Genomic DNA, 25969 nt, shown 5'->3' on the forward strand with positions numbered 1-25969 from the left:
AACCTAGATGCCCTTCAGTAGATGAATGGATAAAAAAAAATGTTGCATATATACACAATAGAATTTTACTCAGCAATAAAAGAGAATAAAACCATGGCATTTGCAGGTAAATGGATAGTGTTGGAGAAGATAATGCTAAATGAAGTTAGCCAAATCCTCAAAAAAACAAATGCAGAATGTTTTCTCTGATATAAGGAGGCTGACTCATAGTGGGGTAGGAAGGCGGGGCATGGCAGGAATAGATGAACTCTTAGATAGGGCAGAGAGGTGGGAGGAAAAAGGAGAGGGCAGGGGGTTAGCAAAGATGGTGGAATATGATAGGCATCATTACCCAGTGTACATGTATGAAGACATGAATTGGCGTCACCATACTTTATATACAACCAGAGATATGAAAAATTGTGCTGTATATGTGTAATAAGAATTGTAATGCATTCCACTGTCATTTATTTTTTAGAAAAGAAAAAAAAATGTTTCATCCAAGTACTAATTGTAAGATAGTCTCTGGTCCTGCTAAGACAGGTATTCAGTTTTATAAAAGCTGCAGAACAAGACAATAATTGCACCTTTTTTTTTTTTTTTACCCTGACTTCAAGCTGCAGATCCTCATTTGCACCTTGGGTTTCATGTGCTGGACCTCTAGTCCTCCACCCAATGGGAAGCACTGTTGGTTCTGATTCTTTTACACGAGTTGAATATCCAGGCAATTTTTGCCAGTTCAACAGTCCTGGAGTCAAATAAGTACTACATATTTCTCTTCTTATGAGGTTTTTAAAGCTTTCTTATTTTATACTAACATATTATTTTTAATAGTTTAGAATCCCCGGTCTAGTTCACTCCTCACTTTGCAGATGAGTGTTAAGGAAGACTGCTGGGAGCTTAGCCTGTTGATTCTCTTCTTTCTTACCAACATAACCTTGAGCAATGCACAGTCAAGACACCACTAAATCTCTATTCTGCAAGCATGGCTTTTGGAATGTAACAAAAATGGAAATCAAGTTTTTCTTCCATGGTTTTTAAACTCACTACAACTACATAAAAATTCTAGTAGCCGCACGATTTTCCTGCCACTCAAGTAAGTCAGAAATTTGATGGGCACTCTAGGTCATTAAAATCAGTCTTAATTTGGTGATTTTTATGCTCAGTCTTGTGGAACAATCCAAACCTAAATTTAGCTGCATTTTTGACCTTCCTTACAAGGGTCAACTTTAGGGAAACTGATCACCCTCTGAGAAGAGGCAACTTGGCATTTCCTGTCCATCTGGTGTTGGAGCCTGGGGAAGGCAGGGGGAAAGGAGGGAAGGAACATTCTGACTTATGTGTACTTCTAGTTCTCTGAGCTTGACAGATGTTTAAAGGACAATCTGTTCTTTTTTTCCAGAGGCTGTTTTAGAGTTTCTTTAATTTGAGGGTCCTTTAACTACTAAGAAACATCTCTAGAAAAGGTTTTTAAAATCACCAAGTGACATTGCCAACATGGGTCAAACACTCTGTCACCAGGATTCGTATATTTTTGACCCACTTTAAAGGAGAGGTACAGAGTTATTTTCCAATGTTCCAGCTACTCTCTTTTATTCTGCCCTACCACACAGGAGAGTAACCAGAGCAACTATCTTTACGTATCTCACGTGCCTCACAGACACTAATCCTACATGGTCTTACAACTATAGGAAACAAATCAGTGTTCTCAGAGAGGTCTTTTGAGGTCAATTTCATGGCATTTTTCCTTGAGGGATGGGATAAGACTTGCAGCATGGTCAAGAGCTTTTTATAAAGATTTCATTCACTCCTTCAAAATACCTCTCTCACGAGGTATCTAAAAACCAGTCCCATAATCTTGATGACCTGTTAGGTAGTGATCCTTACACCTTAATCTAAATATCCACTTTATTCCTTATCTCAGTCTCTATCTCAGAAAAGTGAGATTTTTATATAAATTGTTGGGTGGGGCCTTTAGTTAAACTTTTAAACTGTTTTTTTCCTTTTTTTTTTTTCGTCTCTGCCCTGTTTGATTTGGGATTGTCTGAAAAGCCATATGATATGATGGAGTTTTCGGCCCCATATGGAAGGTTAGGAGAATCCCATTTGATTTTGACATCTTTTAAACAGTCTTAGTAATCATTTATCACTTGAATTTTTATTTTAAGACAAATATTCACTTGGCTTTGAAGCCACTATAGCCAGATCTCCATTACTAGAAACTGAATGATCTTTCTAATTGATACACATATTATTATGTAGATCAGATATGCCACTGTCATCACAATGGCCCAGAGCCCCTTCTAGTCCCTACTCTATGCCTAGGGGAAAAGGCCTCTATGGATTGCTCCTTGGCCCCTTCTGCTTTGTCACAACATCTGGAGTTGGGAAGGTGGAAGGAGAGAGAATTTAGGATACCTTTTACCTGCTTCCTCCACCTTCTCCACTATGGCAGTAGCTGTGGGGTTCCCCAAGTAGAGTTCCTACTATGAGCCTCTTTTGCCCCATCTAGTTCTCATGGGGGAACTAGTGACCCAAGGTCTACCCCTTGTCCCATTGGTTTAGGTTTCTATTGCTGGCAATCTCTTGGGGCCCCAACATCCTTTTTTTTTTTTTTTTTTAGCTTCGCCTGTACCTTCTTTAAAACAAGAAACCACCTCATGAAAGTTTTGCTGTTTGGATCCCTTAGGGGAGTTCTCCTGGGCCCCAGATTGCTCTTTCTACACTATTAGTAAGTGTCACTGAGACAGATAAAAAATAGTCATTCACACATCTGGCAGTTTATGAATGACTGAGTTTTATATATTGTGATGTTTTTGTACTAAAAGAAAAAAAGGCAAGCATTTGTCGATGTGAATAGACATTTGTTCACTAGGCTGAGTAATCTTAGTGAACTTAAACATTAAAAGATGATATATTTATACCTCTTATCAATATATACCTTTATATATAAATTATATTCTTTCTGCACTGTAAAATTCATAAACAATAGCAAAATACAATACATTACAATTTATATTGCTACAGAAAAACTTCTTGAAACATTTTAAATTCAAACCAGTGGAAAAAAATAATGTATGTAAAGCCTTATTTCCTATTATTGGAGTCTTTATTCAAATGAAACAAATTCTCATTCTGACACTCTAACAAGTAAAGAGTGTTTTCCAATTTTATCTACAAAATGAAAAATGTAGTTATTAGAAAATGTTCTCATTCCAAAGTTAGAATTCTCCATATATATTCAGAAAGCATGTCATGTTCATCCTCAAAATTGGTAGATGGTGGTGCCATTAAAATGAAAAGATTTGCCATGAAGTGATATTATATGACTTCACTTTGGACTCCCAAATGATAAATTCAAAAGAGATGCATTTTTAAATTTAATACCAAGTGTATGTTTATATAAACACACATAAAAACTTAGTCACTCATCATGAATAGTCATGATTTAATCTTTAGGAAATGAACCATTTCTGTTACCTCCTTGGTCTTCCTGGTAAAAATGAGGAATCATTTTATGAAAAGTACAAAGGGATTCCCTACATCTAGGAGTTTCAGAGGGACAGCAGATTAGGGCAATAGCAAACAAAAACTGGTGCTTTCAGAGGATAAGAAAAGTCCCACGGGACTTTCAAAATTAAAATGCATTGAAGTACTTAGGTCTGTCAACATTTCACTAGTAAGAGGGATAAGTTCAAAAAGTTCTACCTCATTTGCTAGATTTTGCTTCTGTAAGGCAGAGATCAGCCACCTAGCAACAGCACAAAAGATTCTACTCTGACACAGTTAAACTCATGCTGGCTGAGCAGGAAGAAAAGCCGTGTAAGATCAGGGCAGAGCTGGATGGCCTGCAGTTCAGGGCCACTGGGGAGTCTGGTTTGGGAAATTGTAAAATTCAGTGTGAGGAATGACTTTTTGTCAGCATTCTTAGAAGCTCAGGTCTCTGAGCGCCTCCACTAGGCTGTGTCTCCAGCTCCCCTTCAATACAGTGCATTGGACACATACACACATCATGCGGCAAAGAAAGAAAAGATGTCATTTTCCATCAACCACTCCCTCTTTAAAGCTTGGTTGTGCAACGCTAGGAAAATTGATAAAGCAAAAACAGGGTTGAAGAAGATGAAACATTTTCCTATGTATCTCTGTTAGGATGGATTAAAGGAGTGAGCTTTTGGAAACTCCTGATTCTTATACCATAGACAGCTATCTCTTGTTCTCTCTTTTAAAGCAATTCCTTTGGCATGAGATACTGCCCCAGAAATAACCCTCCACTTTTCTTCTCGGAGGACAGAAATATCCACTTAACAGTCAGGTCATACCAGAGATCTTGGAAAATATCTGGATCACAAATCCCTGTCAGCAATGACCAGTGAACAAAATCTGGGCCAAGTCCTTCCTTGAATAATGGCCTCCCTGGATGAGCCAACAGGTCATGCAGGAGGTAAGTACCTCAGATGGCCAGAGAAATGCAGGTTTCAGAGATGAAAGCTGACAACTGTCATGGGAAAATTAAAAAGAATTTAGGAGCTAAGTGTGCAAACACGTCAAGAGGTTTTTCTTTCTGGGAAAGGGGCAGAGAAGGAGCATTAGGTATTACTGAGCTGTTCATTTTCATGGCTCTGTTAGTCTGAGACGAAAGGGGAGTCCAGCTCTGGGAGAGAGGTAGAGAGGAGGAGTTGGTGATCTTGGTGTTAGCCTGACTCCCTTCACCTTCAATTACATTCCTGGTATGTCCTTCCTGCCTGACTCTGCTGGAGGCAGTAAGTGTGTAATGCTTTGTGACAACAGGGAAAGGAACTTTAGGGACAGGCACATTCATCTAGAGGACACATAGTTAACAACAGTCAGTTGGTTCTACTTCTTACATATTGTAACTTAAAAAAAAAATCTGGTTTTAAAAATGCTTTTCTAAGTGACAAGAACAAAGCCTGTAAAAAAAAAGCAAAAACCAAAGCATGAAATATCTCTCTGCCGTCCAAAGGCCATCTTCTCTAGAGCTCACTGACAGTTCTTAGTAGTTGGTTTTGTAGCCTCCCAGGCTTCTTTTTGTTTTCACATAAAAGCAGTTAAAACTCTCTTCCCCTTGAAATAGGATGTTAATAAACATGTTATTTTGGAGTTTTCACTTTTCATCTATCAGCTTTGAAGCTTTCTATGTCAGGATTTCTAGCTTCCATTAAAAAATGTTGTACAGTATTCCACTGCACTGTATTGAACGCTTGTTTGTTTTCAGTGTGGAGCTATTGCATAATACCCCCAAACCACGTGTTTATGTTTATATTCCTTACTAATATGTTAGTAGTCTACAGTCCATTGAGTTTGCTGAGTTAAAGAATGTGCAACCCACAATAAAAAATAATTAAAAAAAAAAAATAAAATAAAATTCATATGGACCTACAGAATAAAAAAAAAAAAAAAAAGAATGTGTGTTGTACTATATTTTGCAAATATACTGCAACTTTGTCTTTCCCAAGAAATCTTTTCCTCCAATGTGTGTATTTAGTTTCCTTAAGGAAAAAAAAAGTTATATTCCCACAAGCTGTGTAGAAAAGGGCTAGTAATTCTACATTCTCATGAGCAGTGGCTATTACTAAATGTTGTGAAATTTTTTTTGGTCATCTTGATTGGTCAAACCAGGAATCCAATGGTTTACCTAGTGTTTACTTGTTGAAGTGGAATTATTTTCAGATGTGTTAGCCTTTTATACTCCTTTGTCTATGAATAATCTTCATCAATTATATGACATAATTTTTATTGCTTTAAGGGAAAATTATATGTATTATAGCCAATCCTTTCCATAGTATTTACTATATATTTTTCTCCTGGACTACTATCTTTTCCAAACTTTTATTCACAGTTTCTTTAGCCATATTGTAGTTTTAATTTTAAAAACCAATCTGGTTGAATTTTAACATTTGTCCATGTTTTCTTTTATGGCTACCTAGAAATGTCATTCATACTCAAAGATTTTAAAATATCATCTCATATTTTCTCTAGAAACTTTTATAATATTTCTGTGCATTTAGATTTAATAATTATACAATTAATTCTTGTGTAAAATCTTAATAATATTTCATAACTGGCAAACCAATTAGTCCTAATACCAATTATTGTATAATCTAACCCATCCATTCTCATTAACTTGAAATGTCACCTACTTAATAATGATTTCATGTAACTACATTATTCTATTTGAAGACTGTTTATTTTATTTTAACAGTCTAATGTCTATTCTGTCCCAAGTTCACAATATAATGACTTTACAGCAAGTTTCACTATCATGTACAGAAATTACTAATCCTTAATTTTGGATTTAAGTTTTATATTCATTTTTTAGGTGAACTTTAAAATCCATTTACCTATTTCAAAACAAACACAAGTACAATGCTTTAGTTACATTTAATTGACCAATATAATTAATTGGTTGTTGGGCTGGGTTTGAGGTTCAGTGGTAGATCACTTGCCTCGAATACGTAAGGCACTGGGTTCGATTGTCAGCACTACATAAAAATTAATAAAATAAAAATAAAAATATTGTGTCCATCTACAACTTAAAAAATATTTTAAAAAATTAATTGGTCGTCATTGGCATAATATCGAATATTAAAAAAAATTTGTCCATTTTTTTTCCTATCCATTTATTCAAGTTATTTTTGAGGTTACTTTATTTGAGCTTTTTGGTTTATTTTATGTGGTGGTAAATATTTGAAGTAAATACAAAATTGTATAAATTGTAATTACTGCTGTTGCTTCAGAATGGAGCTCTTACCTTGTTCAGTTGTTATCAGTACTGGTGAAAAAGAAATTAACCCAGTCTTGTATATTTATCTTGTATCTTTCTACCATGCCTTTTATCATTTTAACAGTATTGCAGTTAATTTGCTTGGATTTCCTAGACTGTGAATATCTGCAGAAATATTTCTGTTTTCTCTTTTTCAGTATGTAAGCTCTTATTTCTTTTTTGCTTTCCCTTTACCTAAAACTCCTTGAGCAAATACACCATTTCAAGTGCTGGTAGACTTTATTAGATTTTTTTTATTTATGGTTTTAAGGAAAAATATCTCACTTAGAAATTATTTATTTTAAATTGGCAGATAAAATTATGTATGTATGGTGTACAAGATGATGTTTTGAAGTATGTATCCATTGTAGAAAGATTAATCCAGCTAAAGAACATATATATAACTTTTTTTTGTGTGTGTGTGGGGGACATTTTACATTCACTCTTAGCATTTTTCCAATACAACATATTGTTAACTGATGTTTTCAGGTTTTTGATAGAAAAATATATTTCAATTTTGGGAAAGAGAATCTACATCTTTAACTTAAATCTCTACTATGGCAAAGAGTATAATCAACTTTATGACTATTTTGGGCCAATTTTGGTAATTTATATATTTTTTTTTCTATAAAATTTTCTCTTCTTACATGTTGAACTTGAAAAAAATATATCCACTGGTCTCTCTATTTTATAAAGATATCTAAATGCTGTCATCTTTAAGTTGACTTTGTAAACTTTGGAATGATTTTCATTTGCAGTGCACTCAAGTGTTAAGAGTATATTTTTTAGCCCTTAGCACTTGATACTATGTTTGAGAAAAAAATAGTAACAGGTGCCATAATCTTATATTTTGATGATGAGTTTTATATTACTTTGTAAAGAACTATTGTTTGGTGCTATAGATATAATTAACACAGTGCTAGGCAAATAAATGGCAAGTGGATAACCAGTGCCTGCCATGGATACATAAAGATTTTTAAATATTTTAAAGTCAATAAAACAATTATGAATTATCCATTTCAGCAATACAAAATATCTTCTTTCAATTCATAGCTCCATCATGGTAGTGAATGTTAGTTGTTCAAGCAAATGTCCATTTTTTTCCTCTGCCTTAGAAAGAAGTTATGTAATTTTTTTCAAGGTCATGGACTTAGTAAGTGTTGGAGCACATATTCAAATTCAAGTTTACCTATTCTTAGAGTCAAACCTCCATCCTCCTTTATACACTTCATATAAGTTATGATTCATATGCCTATGGGTTCAAAGATATCTCTAGAGAGAAGACTATACGTGATTTGAGACACAAGGAATAAAACAAGTTGGTCAGGGAGTCAAAATGGGAAGGTGTGAAATGGGTAAGAGAAACAACCCAAATGCTTATGGGAATCAAAGTGTACAGTGTGTTCAGGACCTGCAAACAGTTGAATGCAAATAAAGCTCAGTTCTAGGTTTTCTTAGGGCAATTGATTCAAATCTATACTCCTAGAATCATGAGCCATCAAGACAAACTCCAAAGAGGCAACATACTACAAGGGTTGAGAACCTCAGAGCACAGATCCTGTCCAAAAGACTTGGGATTGAACTGGGTTAGAATCTGTACTCCACCAGACTCTTGCTTTTTTGTCTGTAGTTAAATTACTTAATTTCACCAAGTTTCACCTATTTAAATGACAAATTAGGCATCTTATCATCTGCTCTATAAGTTTATGTTAAGGCCACAGGTATATCAAACTGAAAAATAGTAGCTAACATGCAATTATTGACAATATCATAATCTTTCTGTCATTATTTTTAACATTTGAATCAAATAAAAAAAAAACCTGTAGAATAATGCTGGTGACTATGTCTTCATTTTTGTTGACTTGACCCAGGCAACATTATTTCTACCCTGGGCCCAAGAAACAATCCTTACCTGTTCTGTGTTCCCACTGCATTCTACTGTATGGATATATCATAGTTTATGCAACCAATTTTCTATATGTGGGCGTTTATTGTGTTACAAATATTTTTAAATTATAAAAATGCTTCAGAGAGTATGCCTGGTGGACATGTATCCTCATATTGTTAAAGTTGTACCAGCAGAAAAAATTCTAGAAAAGGAATTGTTAGGTCAAAATGTAAAGGAATATACAGTTTTGCTAGAGATTACCAAATTCATCTCTATAAGAATCGTGACTTTTGCTTTTCCACCAGAATGTTGTTCAGAGAAGGGCTGGGAAATGGCATCTTAATACAAATTTAGTTGCTTTTCTCTTATGAATATAATCATTTTTTCCCATGTATTTAAGTGCAATGATGATTAGTTTATGTGCTAATTTAACAGAGCTAAGGGATGCCCAGATAGCTGGTAAAATATATTTTCTAGTTGTATCTGTGAAGTTGTTTCTGGAAAAGATTATCATTTGAATCAGCAAAATGAGAAAAAAAAAAATCATCCTTGTGTGTGAGCATCACCCAATACAGTGAGGGCCTGGACAGAATAAAAAGGTGGAGAAAGGTGAACTCACCCTTTCCTTTTGTGATGCAATAATCCTCTCCCCTGCACTTGGATGACAGAGCTCAGGGATCCCTGGTCTTGAAACTCTGGGGTGCGCATGAGCAGCCCCTGATTCTCAGGCTCTTTGCCCTGGACTTGGAGTTACATCATTCATTGCCCAGCTTTCAAATTCAGGCTGAATATGCCATCATCTTTTCTGGTTCTCCAGCTTGTAGAAGTCATTTTGTGAAAATTACTATATTTTTTAGATTTGTTTACTTATTTTAATTAGGTATATATAACAGCAGAATGCGTTTTGATTCATTGTATGCAACTGCAGCACAACTTCACATTTCTATGGTTGTACATGATGGAATGTCACACCATATGTGCAGTCACACATGTACCTAGGGTAATGAGGTTCATCTCATTCTACCATCTTTCGAGCCCCCATGCATCCTTCCTACCCTCCCTCCCCTTTTCCCAATTAAAGTTCCTCCATTTTACCTGTGCCTCCCCCTTCCGCCTTATGGATCAGCATCCACTTATCAGAGACAACATTTGGCCTTTGGTTTTTGGGATTGGCTTACTTCACTTAGCATGATATTCTCCAGCTTCATCAATTTACTTGCAAATGCCATAATTTCATTCTCTTTTAATGCTGAGTAATATTCCTTTGTGTATATATACCACATTTTCTTTATCCATCCATCTAGTTCAAGGGCACCTAGGTCATTTCCATAGTTTAGCAGTTGTGAATTGTGCTGCTATAAACATTGATGTGGCTGTGTTACTATAGTACGCTATTTTTAAATCTTTAGGGTATAGAATGAGGAGTGGGATAGCTGGGTCAAACGGTGGTTCCATTCCAAGTTTTCTAAGGAATCTCCATACTGCTTTCCAGATTGGTTGCACCAATTTGCAGTCTCAACTGCAATGTATGAGTGTGCCTTTCCCCCCACATCCTTGCCGACATTTATTATTATCTGTATTCTTTTTTTAAATATTTTTTTTAGTTGTCAATGGGCCTTTATTTTATTCATTTATATGAGGTGCTGAGAATCAAACCCAATGCCTTACACGTGCTAGGCAAGTGCTCAACCATAGAGCTACAACCCCAGTCCTTGTCTGTATTCTTGATAGCTGCCATTTTGACCCGTGTGAGATGAAATCTTATTAGAGTAGTTTTGATTTGCATTTCTCTAATTACTGGAGATGTTGAACATCTTTTCATATATTTGTTGATCAATTGTACATTTTCTTCTGAGAAGTGTCTGTTCAGCTCCTTAGCCCATTTATTGATTGGGTTGTTTGATTTTTTGGTGTTATGTTTTTTGAGTTCTTTGTATATCCTGGAGATTAGTGCTCTGTCTGATGTGTGTGCAGCAAAAATTTGCTCCCAAGATGTATGCTCTCTATTTACCTCACTGATTGTTTCTTTTGCTGAGAAGAAACTTTTTAGTTTGAGTCCATCCCATTTATTAACTGTTGATTTTATTTCTTGCACTTTTGGAGGAAGTCGGGACCTACTCTGACATGATGAAGATTTGGCCTACTTTTTCCTCTGTTAGGCATAGAGTCTCTGGACTACTTCCTAGGTCCTTGATCCTTTGACTTTGAGTTTTGTGCATGGTGAGAGATAGGGTTTTATTTTCATTTTGTTGCATATGGATTTCCAGTTCTCCCAGCACCATTTGTTGAAGAGGTTCTTTTTTCTCCACTGTATGTTTTTGGTGCCTTTGTCTAGTATGAGATAACTGTATTTATGTGGGTTTGTCTCTGTGTCTTCTATTGTGTTCCATTCGTCTACATGTCTATTTTGGTGCCAATACCATGTCATTTTTTTTTTAACTATAGATTTGTAGTATAGTTTAAGGTCTGGTATTGTATGCCTCCTGCTTCACTCTTCTTGCTGAGGATTGCTTTGGCTATTCTGGGTCTCTTCTTTTTCCAAATGAATTTCATGATTGCTTTTTCTATTTCTATGAGGAATGACATTTGGATTTTATTTGAAATCACATTGAATCTGTATAGTGCTTTGGGTAGTATGGCCATTTTGTCAATATTAATTTTGCCTATTCAAGAGCATGAGAGATCTTTTCATCTTCTAATGTCTTCTTCAATTTCTCTCTTTAGTGTTCTATAGTTTTCATTCTAGAGATCTTTCACCTCTTTTGTTAAGTTGACTCCCAATTATTTTATTTATGTGGATCAAATCCCATGGACAGGTCCTCTCCCCCACCCTCCCTTTCCTATTGGTTCTGTTTCTCAGAAGAACCCTAATCCCGAATATTAACATGACTTTATACATTTTAAAAGGAATATTTTATTGATTGTTTTGCTATGATGTTGGGCTTTCCCTGCATTTTAAAATAGTTCTTTATTAGGGATATTTAATTTTTTTCTGATATATAGGATGTAAATATTTCTCTAAGATTACCATTTGTTTTTTGATATTGCAATATATATTCATACATATCCATATACATTACAATATATTTTTCCATGAAAAAGGTTATTACATATATATTTTTACATAGTTAACTTTCATTGGTACCCCTGTCATTGACTGCATTTGGATTCAAGTTATTGACAAAAGTTTTTCCTACATTCAGGTTATAGAAAAATTCACTATTTCCTTAGTGTTTGTGTGCATGTTTTATTCTATGGATATGGATTAACATAGGGTGAATTAACAGCTTTACGACGTCCACTCATTTGATGCACCTTTATATGTGTGTGTGTACATGTGTGCGTGCATGGTTCTACTTTTAAAGTATGAGTCCAATTTCATCTTTTGCCTAATTACCTAACTAGATGCACCAACACTCTCTTTAAAAAGGTTTATCTTCATCCAGGGATTTGAAATGTCATCTTTATCATTGACTAAATTTTCAAAGGCATTTGCATGCATCCCTAGACTTTTTATTCTATTACACTAGTCTGAAATATCTGTAATGTCAAACACATATACCACATTATTTTAAGAATAAAGGCTTCATTCTATTTATAGTAGTATGGTTATTCAGACCCTCATAGCTTAACTGTTGTTTCATGCTTATGTTTCCATAATGTCTAATGTCTAATTGTTTACCCCAACAACTGTGATTTTTCTTTGTAGAGGCTGTGTTAGAATTATGAATTAAATGGGAGAACTATTGGCTTTAGGATATTAAGTCAGTCACCCAGAGGAAAGAATGTCTTCCACTGGTTCAAGTATTTCAGAATTATTTTTATCAGATTGGTTTGCCCTTTTATTTTATGAAACCTATTTTTATTTTTTAAAAAATCTTTTTGTTGTTATTATGAATAATTTCTTTTTCATTTTTCTGCTCTAAATAGTTTTGCTTGTATATATAAACTATTGACTGATATCCTCCAACCTTAATGAATTAGTCTTATTGTTGGAATTAATTTTTGTCTGTGATTGTCCAGAATTTCCAGGTATGCTAGCATGATAACTTATTTTTTCAATTCTCTCTCTCTCACTCTCTCTCTCTCTCTCTCTCTCTCTCTCTCTCTCTATTTTTTGTTAAATTGTATTGCTGACTACCTCTGGCACAATATAAACTATCACAGAAGTTAGTGAACCACTTGCCTTGTTCCTAATCTTACCAAAGTGCCTTTTGTGTTTCTTTATTGAGAAATAAGCTGATGAATCTGAAATAATTTTCCTATGTACATATATGAATACACCATAGTGAATCCCACCACTGTGTACAATCACAAGAATTGGGTCCTAATCAGAGCAAGACATATTCCATGCTTGTATAATTATATCAAAATGAGTTCTATTGTTATGTGTAACTAAAAACAACCAATAGAAAAAGAAGCTGCATTTAGATGGAAGGAATATATATTAAATAATTTTCTTGTATTATAACATTAAATATTAGTTCTGTTTCATTGTTTTCTTTTCCTTTGTAGGGACTCCAATTATATGCATGTGCTTGATCTTCCATTTCAGCTACTTCCTTTTTGATTCCTTTTAGTTTATATAATCTTCATTTATTTGGTTATTTCCCTGCCTTTGTTTAAAATTTCTTGACAATTTTATATTTAAATCTATGTTCTCTTGGAAATTTATAACCTAATCTTTCTTTTTTATTTCATTTTATTTCCTGGAGTTCAGTCAATTCAAATGATTGAATTAAATTCTTTCCTTTCATTCAATTGATTGTTAATGTTTTGTGTCCATTTTTGTACTCAATATTTTTAAATATCCCTAAATGCTTTTTTAAAAGCATTTTAAAAAATGCTTTTTCTTATTCCAGAATTAATTGGGCACTAATTAGAATTACAGCATTTTCTTTTTTTTAATCTTTGTTTTGGGAAGGAAGGAAGAAATTTGTCAGCTGATTTTTTTTTTTTAAAGCAGTGGCTTTGTACAAGTGGAAATTTTATTGTCTTTTTATTTTGTGGCTGGGGTTAGGAATTTGAGATGGTTTACAATATTCCTAGTTTAAGAGCACCCTCTTCTGTCATTGTAGCAAAGTGGAATTTCTTTAATGGATGATTTTTTTTTTAAGCAATTTCTCTTTTTTTTTTTTTAAGTATTTTTTTCACATTGTACTTTATATACTCCTTGCTGCATACACAGAAATTCCCAACTGGTTCATTTGTGATTGCTACATTTGGTTTATAGTAAAGTCATTAACTCTTGTCTCAATACATTTAAGAAAATATTTTAAAGTACTGATGCTTTTCCTAGAAATTTCAGGACTTCCACTTACATTCATTCATTCATCTATTTATTCAATCTTCAGTCAACACATTATCCAAATAGCTCTTACAATATCAGGCTTTATTACATACTGGTAATGAAAGAGTATTGCAAACATGACCCTTTTTTTTTTCTAAAAGAAAGAGTGATCCACTCTTACATATTGCCAGATTTTAAAGGAAAGAAAAATGAGGAATTACCATTTCTGTTACCTTTTAAATTCCAAGTTAAAGTGCCTTTTTAATATAAGAATTTTCTAGGAATGGCAAAATGTTCTCAAAAGTTTATTTTCCTTTTATCATTTTATTGTTGATTTCTTGTTTTATTAGGACACATATACATATTTTTGAGCAAAACTTCTAGAATTTTATTAGGGGTTCATTTTGGTTAAATACCTGATGACAGTATCAATATAATCCCTGAATATGAAAATTACACATATTCTTTACTGTCATAAAGTAATATGAGGTAAAAATGACATGAATGGATGTGTGTATATAAATAAAATTTTGTTTTTGTTTTGAGTGTATTTTTAAATTGAACATGTCTTATTATATTTAAGAATAATTTTTACCTTCAATTTTTTTACTATGTTATTTGCTACATTAACATTTTGCCTGTTTAAACATTTTAGAGTGTTTGATTCCACATTATTCCTCCTTAAAATGTGTTTATAATATAATTTTGTTTTTTTACATTTGTAGTGACACTACTATTTAGTTTTATTTCCACTTGACAAATCTGTTTGCTCTCATCATTTGTTTTATTTGTTCTTCATCTAGGTATAATACTTGTTTGAACTTGAGTATGCTGAATTAGTTAAAATTCTGTATGACTGTATATATTCACATATATCCCAATTTGACAGTCTGTGCTTTGCTTGACTTTTTCATTTTTACATTTACTTTGATTCCTGATATATGTTAATATATTCTTTCCACTTAGTTTTGCTATGTACTTTTATTTGACACATCTTCCTATTTCTCTCTTTTACACACACTGACTCAAAGGATCTTTACTTTGCAATTCTTTCCTCCTTTTTCTATTGATTTGGAATTCATATTATATGCCTTAGTCTATTATTCTAACAGATATGTTGATACATCAAAATAATATAAGAACCTAGCTTCCTTAGTTGAGGGACATTTTTCCTTTGTCCACTCATCAGTTGCATCCTTAGCTCTCAAATATGTCCAACCATTGATGTTTCTTAAGTAATGGAAAACCATTGCTTACCAAGTAGTTTCTACTCTGATGAATAACGAATTATAACCCCTGGTAAAACAATTGTTCTATAAAATTCCTTTGCTCTGGATCTGAAAGGTACCAATCTGGAGGTTCTTTCTAAAGGGAAAATCCAAAGGCCTTAGTCATAAGACCCTCAGGGAATGACAAAATTCCAATATTACAGAAAGGCCTGGATGAAAAATGGGCTTTGGTCTTCTCTCCTTGGTTCCTTGGCTATCCCCAAGTGACAAGGATAATGAATTTTCACTCTTGGATATAAAAGAGCAGGGCTTGACATAAACCTACCACCTTACCATGGTAATACTACAGTTGCTTTAAAACTCTGTATTCTAAAGATGAGTTTTCATTTAACTTTAAATCCAAAAAGACAACCTCTACATAGAAATGAGCTGGACACTAACTTAAAGTAGAAATTAATTTGATATTAACGGTAATTGGAAATAGTTTATGTTGCTATTTGGTATTTTATTAATCCATTTAAATTAAGGAATTGAGCAAGGATAAATGAAAGAATAGGTATTAGAAGAGTATTTGTAAAATCAAATATTTAAGAATTGAGCATTCATTAATAGGACATTAATGAGGTTAGTTAAATTATTATATAACCATACATTTGAATATTGTATGCTACATGGCATAAAAAGACTGTCATGATAATGTTGATGTCTAACATTCCTATAATATCTTTGGTGTTCCAGGCACTGTTCTGAGTATTTTACATATAAATCTCACAACCATCTCACAAGTTTGATACTATTCTCTTTTTCATTTTACTGAAAAAAAAAAAAGCTAAAATACAGGAAAGTTAATGAATACTACAGCACCAGTGAGGGCTGGCCCTGGATTCACATGGACTGACACAGAAGAATTCATATTTCTGAAAACACATGAACTTTTGTGTGTCCACCTGTTTGTAAAGAGAAAAAGGCCATATTCAAGGGGATATAAATCATACTACCAAGTAGGGCTTAGGTGCCGAAATGTTCTACTTTTTGCCTTATAGACTACCATTTGCTTTAAAAAATGTATTATGATACACACACACATGACATTTGTACTGCACAATTTTAAAGAAGCACAGTTCAAATGAAGATACTATGGAAAGTTGCAAAGGTTATGTTTTCATTCCTACATTTATAGATAGCACTAATTGCAAACATTCATTTATAATGATGGTCTTCATAGCTATTTTGCTTTTTGAAAAGTCTTCTTTGCTCTGAAAAATAATACACTAAAATATTCGATGGACTTCCCTGGTAGAGAATTCCTTCCTATATTTTGCTCCATTGATTTCCTTTCTTAAGTTTCAATCTCCTCTGTTAAATCTTCTCCCCAACCCTAGACGTTTCTAATCTGAGAGAAAACAGTTTTTCGCCATTTGGATTTCAATGGCCAAAGTTTATTTAAGTTCATAAAGATGTTGTCAAGAATACAAAGCCCTTTGCTTGCTTAGCTGAAACTCTCTCAAATCTTTGTGCTTACCAGCCTGATAGGGTTAGAGGACAAAAATGCAAAATTTCTTTCTTTAAAAAATTTGACATTAAGTGACATTTTCTACTTGTGACATCATTCTCCATATTTTTCAGGAGATCATAGCGACTAATATTATGCATCCCATTTTTTTATCAAGTAATAGTTTAGGATAAGTTAATTTTCACAGAACTGATACTGGAAAATTTACATAATTTTATTGAGATGTGAAATCAATTACATAATGAGACCAAAGACCTCAAGAAAACTATTAGTAACTCAGTTTCAATTATGTTAGAGCTTGGGTCTAAATATATTTCATGATAAAATTGCTGTTGTTTTAATTGGCAAAGGTACTTTTTGGGGAAATAAACTACTTTTCTTAAAAAGTGTTGACTCAGAAGTATGTAAGGACTAAAATGGGTATTAATCATTGCTTTAAGATATGATTTGAATATCAACATTCAATCAGTTTTCTAATAAGAAAAGTAATATATCCATTGGCCTGCTAGATTAAAGAATCATAAACACAAACATAATGGAATATGCATCATTTCCTTTGGAGTCTGAAACATTTTTTGCTCAATTCTCTACAGGGTTAGAGGGAAAAAAAATCAAGCAATCTTGTATATGCAGTATAAGTAATTCCCAAAAGAAGTCACAAGTCCTGTTTTTGTTTATTCTTGAATTGAGTATGCAAATGTATTCCTTATCTGTACCTTAACTTTACTTACAAACATCCTTTACCTAAACCAGAAAATGATCTTATTTATAAATTAATTTTATCCTTTGTTGTTAGAAAAGAGAAAAATGGAATTTAAAATAAATAGTGAGAAAGGAGATATAAAGCCAAGTTCATCGGCAAAAGGAGGATACTCATATCAGAGAAAAATATTTTAAAAACCTGATATAAACATTCAAAATGAGGAATAATGAATATTATTAAAATGATATTTCACATATTGGAAAATGTTGGAAAGCATGCAAAAATCACATAAAACCATTGACATTTTTGAAATACACTCCCATCTTCTTTTTCTCTTGTGCATATACATAAATGCAAATAGTGTCACTATTTTTACCTTAATAACTTTATAAATAACCATATATTGATTGATATTCTATTATAAGAGCCTCAAATAAGTAAGCCAGCTGCAATAAATATTTATAAAAAAGACTATTCCTTACCGACACATAGGACCACTTTTCTCCACCACACAAATCCCACCATTTTTGCAATAATTTAATGGACACTCTAAAAAGAAACATCAAAAAAGAATACAGTTAATTATAAATATTATTGGGAAATAATTTATATATAACTGTTAGTTATTGCATTAAACCTGATCTCTGAGAGTAAATGGCTTCCAGCTTGGTAATAGCAAAAAAATTCTAGGGTAATTGCCTCACCCCTAAAATTTCATTGGGGGCTCTTCTGTCCTGGGTGTGTTCATGTCCTTCATGTGCCCGAGTGAGACGACTCTGCACCTTCTTCTCCACTGCATTAGGTACAATCTACCTATTTAGAATATATTTTCATGATGTGATTATACTGGAATCTTTTGTTGACTAGAACATTTCTTTCATTCCACACAATAGTCACTATATCATGGCTGATTAATGCTTATCATGGGAACCCTTGATTTTTGGTAAAGTAAATGACTCATGTGCATGTATATATCTTTGTCCATGCACCTGGCATAATTCAAGTCAGTCCTTCCTGCCCCATGACCTATTTCATTGCTTGCATTGCTCCCTAGTTCTTGTTTAGCATGAGCACTTATTTCAAAGGCAGTTTTCGAATGGGTCAAAAAGAAGCTAAGTATTTTCACATTGCTTCTACTGAGGACAGAGTTAGCACTTTCAGCTCTTCATACTGCATTCATTTACACTGCCTCCTTGTATTCTCATTACACAATTCTGATCCACTAAGAGCTGCCAATTTTCCTGTTCTCTTAAAGCCTAACTTGAATTTCCTGGCTTTTTTTTTTTAACACCTTCTTTCTTGCAGGATACCATTCCTTCTTTATTGGGCTATTTCAACTCCAATACCTGGGTGAAAACCTTCACTATCTTTAATTTTTAATACAACAAAATATTCTGAGTATGTCTTGAAAGTCTGGCACTGAGCTAAGCACCAGAAATGTAATAATTAATAATATTGGCAGCTTAAAATGGCTGGTAATGCTGCAGATACTGGAGCCAACTGCCTAAGTTGGAACCTCAGCTCAATTTATTAGCTGTGTAATATACTGAGGAAGACAGTTTATCTCTCTGTGTTTCAGGTTTATCTCTATAAAACAGAATTAAAAATATTTCCTATCTAGTTTTATCTATAGGGTTGTTGAAACTCTTAGAAAAATATATAACTCCTACTGTGCATTTAATAAATACAATTTTAAAAATATATAGTCATGGTTTCTATTGTCATTGACATTCCAGCCTCACAGAGGATGCAAAAAAAAAGTAAGAAGGGATTAAAATATGGTATGAAAAGTAATCTCTTGGGATGGATTTACCAAAGGTGACAGAGGCACCCTGGAGAGTACCTCAGTCAAATCTGAGGAGTAAGAAAAGGTTTCTGAGGTGAATTAGTGGCATTTATTTAGCAGGAATATTTTTGCGTAAATGTATGCTTAAAGACATTCCAGAAGAACATGTAATGTGTTGGAGGAACTGGAGGAAGTCCAGCCTGGTTGGATTGTTAATGATATGAAGAGGTGATGAGAAAAGGTCAGAGAAACAAAAATCCAGCATAGGGAGACTCAAGTGAGACTAGGACTTTAAGAAGGGGAACATCAGGCTTCATGCTTTAGAAAGAGAATTCTGCCTAGAGTGTGCTATGTCAACAGAAAGGTCAAGATTGAAATTGAAGAGCTCTGTTAAGAGTCTTATAACAATCTAGGAAGAAATTATGATTGTCTAATTGAATAGAGTGGGCAGGGGTGGAGGGTGAGAGCTGTAGGAATTAAAGAAGTATTTAAATGGTGTCATTGTAACATCTTGGTGACTATTTGGAAGAATCAAAGGCGGTGTTCAAACTTTTGGCTGTACCAATGGCAAGTGATGCTTTAATTCATTGAGCTGAGTTATTTATGGAGAAGGAAGATTTTTTAAAAAAAAGTTTTAAATATTAATTTTTTAGAAGTTGTTGAATACAATACCTTTATTTTATTTATTTTTATGTGGTGCTGAAGATAGAACCCAGGGCCTTGTATGTGCTAGACGAGCACTCTACTGCTGAGCCACAATCCCAGCCCCAGAGAAGGAATATTTTTAAAGGGAATGATGATGCTAGGTTTAAATGCCCAAGGGACTTCCAAGTGGAAGTGGAATCTCTATATGTGACCCCAGGTGAAATACCAGTTAGAGATATAGACCTGAAGATTCTCTTCAGATGCTTTCTTTTGCCTTCCAGATATCATTCATTTCTAGGAATGCTCCTCAAATCATTTTTTTCAAATTTTTTTTTCACAACAACTTTATTTTATTGATTTATTTTTATGTGTGCTGGGGATCAAATTCAGGATCTCACATTTGCTAGGCAAGCACTCTACCACTGAGCTCCAGCTTCAACCCCTCCTGAAATAATTTTGAGATCATAGTTTTAAGTACCATGGAGTCACACAGATATAATTGTTGTCTTTATGGAAATAGACTAACCTTAGTAGAGAAAGAGAAACCCATTTACTTCAGTAGAGAAAAGGTACTGATCATGAAGTATAGTAAAAAAGTGAAGAAAAGAGACAGAGATTCCATTCAGGCAACATTCACTGACTTAAATATTGGAGGAAAAGGTGTTCTGAGAGATTTTCCAGCCAATCATTGAACATGTGGAAAGAGATACCAGAGGCATTAGGAAAGAGGAAGTCAGAAGAGAGGGAAATTCGAGGTCAAAACTGAAATGTCATGTGTCTAGTATGATTTTTGGTTTCAAAAACTTTTAGCAATTTGCTTTCCCAGGAGTATATTTTCCATCTTGGCCTTTGTCTATCTTCTTTATTTAACTAATCAGAGAAGTGGGGTGTTGAGAATAAGAGTAAAGAGCAACCTCCACCAGGCATACACCATTGAATAGAAGAATATAAAACTTCCTGCATAAACAAGATATTAGCTGGTTTAACTAAAAAGAGTCCGCCAATATGATGGAGCACAAGTAGACCTAAAACTTGTTAGAAAAACATTTTATGGTTATTTTTTTCTTAAGTACACTTTTAGTCTTCCTTAAGCAATGGTTTTGTTCCATTGAAAAAGCAGCGAAGTGTCTGATACTGCAAAGCATCAGAGTACATAAAGCACAGTACAGCTGCACATTTTCTTCTAGGGTCATTAATTTTTACTTTGATTAGAGAGAGTAAAACATAGGCTTACTTTATATCAGAATGATTGTGTGGGAATCTAAAGGCATTTTCTTGTGCTGTACATCAGAGCACCAAATAAAGAACAAAATGTTGACTGAAATAAGGAGGGCGTCCTGGTGTTTTGGAGGGCAAAAGTCTTATAGATTGTTTCTGCAAGAAGTTTTTATGTTTCTATCTTATATTCAGGTACTTTATTCATAATATGAAGAGATGGTGTAAAAGTATTTTTGTCTTTAATTTTCTCAAAATAATTTCCAGTATTGAGGATGGGGAAGGGAATGGGTATGACTAGTTAGTAATGAACAGTTAGTTTTTTCTAGTATATAAGAAGTAGGAATCCACGGGGGTGGCATCAGAATTAGCACAGATCACGAATTTTTTGCTACAGTAAAGTCATACTGACTTGTTTCCCCTTGAGTTGGTTTTTATGATCATGTGTCTAGAAGCCCAGACAATTCACATCGATTACACAGAAATATTCTGGGCAGAATTCACATTTATTACCATTCTGGTATATCACTTTGGGCATGCAGGAACACATATATTAAAAGCAAATGTAACTGCTAAGCTTAAATATGCAACCAGGCACCTATTTTGTTTTCTCTTAATGTATACAGAGACCTTACGTGGAAGTTTTTTGGGGAGATGGAGAATCATATGAGCCCTTATTTTCCCTCTCTGATACCTGGCTCAAGCAAATTTGAGTTGTGTGACTTTGGGACCTTTAAGTCCCAGGTTCTTCATGTATAAATTAAACATTATATGACTTCTTTATAGTGACTTCTGGGAAAATGGAACTCAATTAACTAAGTTTATTTGTGACATTTCTATACTAGTGGATGGTATGTATGAGGTGTTAAATAATTGTTCTCATTCATCTCTACATTGGTTGGAGTGGTTCTCTGTTACCTGTACAACCTAATTTCATGACTACCTCTGTCCGTCTCCATCCTCTCCTTCTCCTTTTCCTCTCTCCCCTAACATTATAATCATATCACTATGCAAATTTACTGAATGCCTCCTATGTGTCAGGATTGTACGAAGAGTATTATTGTGCCCTCTCACTTGATCCTCATAACATTATGTGGCATATGTCATAACCATTTTCATTTTACAGACCAGGAAACTGAGGCTTCAAGTAATCAACATAACTTGTTTGATTTAATAAGTTATATATAAATAGCAAAGAACCATTTAGACTAGAACTAAATCTTATTCATCTAGAAATGTCAAATTTTTCGCTATTTAGTTCAGGATTTCAACTGCATGTGATTCTTAATATGACATGCTCAGGAAACCCTGTGAGTCATGGAACATCTACTTGCTGTCACAGATAAATATGCACATACACAATAATCTGCATAAGGTTTGAAGAGACCTACAGATCCTATGTACCCACCAGAAGAGCTTGAGAGGCAAGCCAGCTCCCAAGTGGGTAGAGATTATTTTTTCATCTTGAATCCCAGCACAGGGAATGGAAGAGAGATTACCGAGTCTAGAAATTTGAAATAACTTCCATGGTACTTGCCTGAGAACATTTTCTGATTTAGTTTTGTTTTCTTTTTAAGCCCTTCTAAAACTTTATTAACCTATATTGTCATCCTCATCCTCATCCCCATCAGTATATATTGCTACATATATGAGATTATATTTGTAATATCCCATCCTACAATTTTATATTTTTAATGTCTTCTTTGTGCTTTTGTGTACTGGGAATTGAAACCAAAGGTGCTTTACCAATGAGCTACATCCCAAGCCCGTTTTATTTATTTTTTTTTAATTTTAAGACAGAGCCTTGATAAATTGCTGAGGCTGGCCTCAAAGTTGTGCTCTTCCTGCCTCAGCCTCCCATGTTGCTAGGATTATAGGTGTATACTATCACATCCAGTTTTAATGCCTTTTTCTAATTCTCCTTCAAATGCAAGATTATCATAATTAGAGCATCAACTTAGCATAAATTTTATTAAACTCTACCACTGCAAATAACTAGAGAAACATTTCCCATTTAAGTTTAGCCAGGCAAATTCTAGTCAATAATTTCCTGTTTTATAAGCCATTGAAACTTGAAAATAATCTGCCTTTCCAATGTAACTTAGGAACAGACAGGATTCACTGAAATATACTTAACTGAGCCTGATGGTCTTTTAATGTCCTAAACCCTGAGGTAGGTGAGGCCAGATGTTTGTGGTGTGTTGTGTAAGCACAATGGGGATTACTGGATGATGTAAGGATGGGGCCCATAAAACACTACGAAATGCTGAACTACCTAAAAGGAATATGATGTTTGGAAAGAAAGAAGAATATACAACGTACACTGACAAAACTTTAGCATGGGTGAGTCTCAAAGGCATCTGTAAAAACAGAAGTATGCACGTTATCCTATTTGATTGATAAACCCTAAAGCATATAAAATGTAAATAGAGAAAATGCAATATAATATGGATTTTATTTCTGAAACCTATGTTTCACTTATTCGTTATTTTACTCTAATCTAAGAGCTGTGTCAATATGACCTACAAATGAACTGGAAGTGATTGGTTCTGGACTGAAACAGGCAGCGCAACAACAATATGTCCTCTAGTATTATCTACAGCTTGCCTATCACTCGGCTTAAGTGGCAAGACTTCTGTTTTTCTGACTCTATTTCTAAAGGTAGATCATGTCAAAGCAGATAATAAATCATAGCATGTTTTGACTTGTGCTCAAAAAGGACTGTTGTAAAAAAAAATGAACTTACCTTTTGTAAATAATTCTGGGTATGTCAGTACTGTGTTTTAATCGTTTCAAAAGAACAGGAGTATCTCACTTTTAGCTTTTTTACTTTTTAAAAGAGCAACCAGATTTTCTTTTGGGTACCTTATCTGAAGTCTAAGCATGCCTGATACAGAAATAATGCCAAAGAGCATTGTTTTTGCATAATATCTTTGTATATTTTATGACCCCAGATCTGCTCACTTTTTTATTTCCTATCATGCTCATAAAATTCAGTGCCGAGTACTAGCTTATAGCTATAAAAAATAAACCCTTTTTGCACTATGATTTGATTATATTATCATGCTTTTGTCATTTATTTTTCTCCTCTCCTGAAAGAGAAAATATATTTTTATCTATATTTGACATAAAATATTTCCATTTTATTTAGGAGCTATGATTATTTAAGAACAGCCAAACTATCCACAGTGTTGGTGAGCTGGAATGCAGCTATTAGAAGAGGTACATGCCAGAGCTCCATTACACATTACAACAGCTCTTAAGATTGAATATATCTTTTATTACTGATTTCTATTATCTTTTAGTTGCGACAGAATTACATTGCCCCTGTTATTTTATGTATCCTTCATGAAATAAAAATTCAATTACTCAGGAGGGATGTTAACAATAGACTATAATAAATTAGATAATTTCAAAGCAGTTTTGATAAAAGTATCATCACTGATATACACTATCATCTCTCATTCTGCATAAGTGCTTCAAGGTCATAAGAAATAAAAATGAGAGTTAATCTGAAGTGTGATAAATCTTCTTTAAAATACACGACTAGAACATGTAAATAGGTAGCTCTTAGGAAGAAGAAGAGAAAAGTACAATTACTTAAAAATTAATAATGTTAGATTATATAGGATTTCTTTATTATAGAAACCAAGAAATTTTCAGATTATTAAATACTAACATTCTTAAATTAGATTACATTGAATTAGAATTACATAGTCTTTTCTTTAGAGAATACTGTGTGAAACAAGCATGAGTCCATTATATTATGTGTTTTTAATTTTTTAAAAAGTCTCATTTAAGGTCAATATCCTCCCTGCCCCAAAACAAATCACAGAAATTCAATTAGCTAGGTGCAGTGGAACATGTCTGTAATCCCAGCAGCTCAGGAGGATGAGGCAGGAGAATCGCAAGTTTGAGGTCAGCCTCAGCAACTTAGTGAGACCCTAAGCAAATTAACCAAATCCCATTTCAAAATTTAAAAAAAATAAATAAAATAGGGCTAGGGATGTGGTTTGGGATTAAGCACCCCTGGATTCAATCCCTGGTACCCCCCACCCCAAAAAGAAAAGAAACATTCAATTAGTCCATGATTGCTATTATTTAGGAAGTCAACCTTTAATATTTTTATACTACCTGCAGGTTAAGGTATTGGTTCATACAACAAAGAATATTTGAATGGAAACGAAGTACCTGAACAGCTAGACTCATCAATTTGGAAATCCATGCAGTCAGCAAAGCCGTCACAGCGCTGGTGAGCAGGGACGCAGCTGTCAGAAGAGGTGCACACCAGAGCTCCATTAGAACAGCTCTTATTGGCTAAAATAAAGAATAATGACCCTGGTTATAAGCATGCCTTTATTTTTTCCAAGCATTTCTCTTAATGAAATAATAAGACCGTTTATTATATTACTGTCCATTTTTTTCTAGACCTGTATTTTAAAAAACTGTCCTTTTTGAGAAAATTTTCATTAAGTTGAAAATTTCTCCCCAAATTTTGTCAATAAAATAATTTCCCAAATACATATTTTTTAAGACTGAATTGTGCATATTCCCCTCAATTGATGTTGAACTCCTAATTCTTAATAAAATGATATTTTATTTGGAGATGGGGCTTTTCAGGAGGTAATTAAAGTTAAGTGAAATCATCAGAGCCTAATGCAATGATATGAATGTCCTTACAAGAAGAGAAATACCAGGAATGTGAATGTATAGAAGAAAGGTCATATGAGGACCTAGCAAGAAGGCAGCCACCTACTAGCCAAGGAGAGGAGACTTCATACCCTCCAGTTCCTTGATCTTGGTCCTTCCAACCTCCAGTATTGTGAGAAAATAAATTTCTGTTATTTAAGCCATCCAGTCTGAGGTATTTTTCATCATAGCCCAAGCAGAACAATACAAGAACAATGCTATATTACACATAAATTGCATGCACTATAAAG

The 25969-nt window shown here is 33.9% G+C and overlaps 1 long non-coding RNA gene across 1 annotated transcript; it reads left to right on the forward strand.

Annotated features, from left to right (window-relative positions):
• The first annotated feature begins 4275 nt into the window (after positions 1–4275).
• LOC125619571 lies at positions 4276–25370 on the forward strand. The gene is made up of 2 exons (XR_007351112.1): positions 4276–4420; positions 25170–25370. It is a non-coding gene; the product is annotated as an uncharacterized LOC125619571 (long non-coding RNA).
• Positions 25371–25969: the final 599 nt, after the last annotated feature.

This window comes from Marmota marmota, unplaced genomic scaffold (assembly GCF_001458135.2).
Source record: "Marmota marmota marmota unplaced genomic scaffold, marMar, whole genome shotgun sequence".
Taxonomy (NCBI): Eukaryota; Metazoa; Chordata; class Mammalia; order Rodentia; family Sciuridae; genus Marmota; species Marmota marmota.